The 3,622-nt window shown below is 35.5% G+C and overlaps 1 pseudogene; it reads right to left on the bottom strand.

The window, feature by feature from the left end:
• Positions 1-1,293: 1,293 nt before the first annotated feature.
• LOC101622989 lies at positions 1,294-2,760 on the bottom strand (annotated as a pseudogene).
• Between the last annotated feature and the right edge of the window lie 862 nt (positions 2,761-3,622).

Raw genomic sequence — 3,622 nt, 5'->3', positions numbered from 1 at the left:
CCTAGGTCTGGTAGCTAGTCTCTTCATTTTGTGTTGCTCTCTAGGTAATCTTTTTGCTTCACCATTGATTTGTTCATTGACTCAGATGCTAGTCAAAAGCATTTGTTTAGTCTTTACATATTTAGGTTTTTCTTTCTAAGTTTGTTTCTGTCATTGATTTCTAGCATTATACCACATTAATCAGAAAAAAATGCTTGATATGTTTCAATTTAAATATATATTTTTGAGTCTTGCTTTTTGTCCCAGCATGTGATCTATCCTTGAGAATGTTCCATGCTCACTTGCGAAAAATGTGTTTTTACATCTTTTGTGTGGAAAGTTCTGTTAATTCCATTAGTTTGTTTATGGCCATTGTTTCCTTGTTTATTTTCTGTCTGAATGACTTATTGATGTAACAGGTATGCTAAGGTTTCCTAGTGTTATGTCAATGTTTTTATAGCTCTTAGAATAACTATATATACTGGGGTACTGTTGTGTTGGGTGCATAAATATTGATAAAAGTTATATTTTCTAGATGAAATTTCCCTTTAATCACTATATAATGCCTGTCACTATTATCTTTTTTGGCTGAAAGTTCAATTTATCAATTATGAGAATCGTAGTTCCTACCTCTTTCTCTGTGTTAGCTTGAAATACCTTGTTCTTGCCTTTCACATTTAAGTCAGTATTTCTCTTTGGATTGGATCTGAGACTCCCATATGTGTAATATAGATGGTTCATGCTTTTCAATTCATTTTACTGTTCTGTATCTTTTGATAGATGATTTTAGACTATTCATATTTGGTGTGATTGTTGCTACATCGGACTAAGTACTGACACTCTACCTTTTGGGTTTTGGTTGTTTTATCTTTCTATTTTTTCTTTTTCAATGTGTTTCTATGAAAATTTTCATTTGGGTATATATCTCTCATGACTCATTCAGCTTCTTCATTTCTTCTTCTGAGTGTCTCTGCTTCATATTTCTGTTTTGTGGTTACCATAAAGATTGTTTTGTTTTCTATATCCAGTGTACTCCTTTTTTGTACTGATATAAAGTTGTCATCATTTGACTATACAGATTTTGTCCTTTACTTATTCCCCTGTATTTTTAATTTTTTTTCCTGAGGGAGATAAATTTTATTGGAAACTTCATTACTTTTCATATAGAACACAGAATCTTCAATCAAGCTTCTCATGTAGCCTGTAGAGAAAAACCAATGGTCCCACCGTATAGAAGGCTATTCTGGGACATAATTATATTCACCTTTCAAAATCTTCTGGAATCCTTTATTATTTTTTTTCTTTTGGAATACTTTAATGGTCTCCTTCACCTTCCTCATATGTGTGTGGAGACCTCAACGATGACTGGAATGACTGAGACAAGAAATGCTGTGTTTTCTGGGTATTGGGTGCATGAGACATCTTCAGTTCTCTTCCTCAGAAAGTTCATTCATACCCCGGGGAACAATGATGTCCTATAGGGATTTGTTGTCCTATACGATTATTTTCACCTCGTGGGCAACACTGAATGCTCATTGCCAACAATGTTGGGATCCTTGATGAAAGAGGCAGAGTCTGGAGGATCCATATCTGGATAGATAATTCAGATCAGCAATAGTATGGGATGACATGGGATTGCCATGTAGCATACAAATGGGCAGAAGTAGTGTCAGAGGAAGAGTCAATGAAGCCATCAGAAGGTGCAATGACAGCCTCTATACAGGAGATAGATCCTTTCTTGGTGGTTGTGATTTTTGCAGCATGGTACCCATTTCGCTGGCTAGGACAGGTTGATAGCACACAGCATAAGGGAATCTGCCTAATACAGCATATCTCTGATTCTGCCTGTGTAAAGCAGATGTTATTACTGGACAATAGTACATCTTGACCTTCTTGGTCTCTAAAGTAGTCAGCCACAGTCAACCTAGTTTACTTCAGTTTCTTTGGTGAAGAAATACTTTTCCTGGATATCTTTTCTGATATCCTGAATCTGCTTATCTGTGCTTAATTAAGTTTTAAACTTTGTTGAACTTCCTCATTGTTGTTGTTCTGAACTCTGTTGGCTTCTCTAACTTTCAGTTCCATTATCTTTTTTCATGTTGCTCTTCCTCATGTGTGTTTCCCCTTTCTCTTCCTCTCCCCTCCCCCTTACCCCCCTACCCCCATTTCTACTTCCTTCCCTCCCTCCTCTATCTAGTCATTGGTGCTATGGCTTTAGATATAAGGATTCCTTGTTTTTCAAGGTAGTAGGAGGGGGTAAGGAGTGGAAATCTAGATACCTTGATTAAATATTCAGTCTTAGGTGGGGAAGGGTGAACTAGAGCTGTGACTACTACTTCTCTTTCCACAATCAAACCAAGCTCCACTCTGTGCTGAAGCCCGATTTCCAGGTCCTAGTCTCAGCATCATAAGACTTCTATGATTATAACGGATTTTGCTCCAGCCTCAGAACTCAGTTCCTAAAAGGTGTTTGGGAGGTGGTCCTATGCTATTGCATATATTATCACCACATCATGCCCCTGGGCTGATCCCTCCATTCTAGGGCTGACATGAAGCAGACTATTACTTCATACTCACTCTTAGGTCCTCTGTGCCATTCTATGCAAATCAGAGCCTCTGTCTGCCAAAAATGACTGCATTCATGTCCATGTCTCCTTTACCCTCTCCCTACCCCAAAACCTTAGTGACTAACAAAGCACTGAACTTTTAGAAAACTATATGTGTGAGTTATGGTGACTTATACTTGAGGGAAAGGTTGCCGGGAGAAAGCTCTTCTGCCATGTTTTACTCCCACCTCACTAATTGGATCTCCAACTCTCTAAATTTGCCTATTCTGGATATTTAATGAAAATGGAATCAAATAACATGAAATTCTTTGTGACTGGATTCTTTCACTTAGCATAATATTTTCTAGGTTAATCTATGTTCAAACTCATTTCAGCATTCTATTGCTTTTTATTGCTAAATAATACTTCATTTCATGAATATAACCCATTTTATTTATCTCCTGTATTAATGAACACTTAGGGTGTTATTGAATTTTGCCTATAGTGAATGATGTTGCATTTTAGTATAAACTTTTGCATACAAAAGTATGTAAATTAAGTGGTATAGATCTAGGAATGAAATTCTTGGTAAAATAATAATTCTCTGTTTAGTTTTTTGAGGCTTTGCTGAACTGCTTTTCAAATCTGGTATGCCATTTAAATCCCTATAAGCAATGTATGAGAATTCCAGCTTTTCTTTATCCTATTGATCTCTTGTTATCTGTGTTTTTGATTCTAATCATGGCAGTGGGTATATAACGTGTTATTACTTGTGTTTTGATTTGCATTGCCCTAGTAACTAGTAATGTTTATTATTTTTTTTTTTACATGCTTGTTGGTCACTGGATATTTTCTTTGGAGAAAGGTCTATTTAGTTTTTTGTTCACTTTATTAAATATCTATATTTTGAGAAGTGAACTTTTATTTTAGAAGCTGAATTACTTTATAGTTCTTTATAAGAATAATTTGTATTTTCTAGATACAAGTACATGTCAGATATGTAATTTGCAAATATTTTCTCCCATTGAGGTATTTTTCACCTTCTAGATAGTGTCCTTCAAAGCCCGAATATTTTTAATTTTGATAAACCTGTTTTT

The sequence above is a fragment of the Condylura cristata genome, unplaced genomic scaffold, assembly GCF_000260355.1.
Source record: "Condylura cristata isolate star-nosed mole 26May11 unplaced genomic scaffold, ConCri1.0 scaffold00026, whole genome shotgun sequence".
In the NCBI taxonomy this organism is placed as follows: domain Eukaryota; kingdom Metazoa; phylum Chordata; class Mammalia; order Eulipotyphla; family Talpidae; genus Condylura; species Condylura cristata.
The sequence above is the reverse complement of the archived record's forward strand: the minus strand, read 5'-3'. Positions and strand labels throughout refer to the sequence as shown.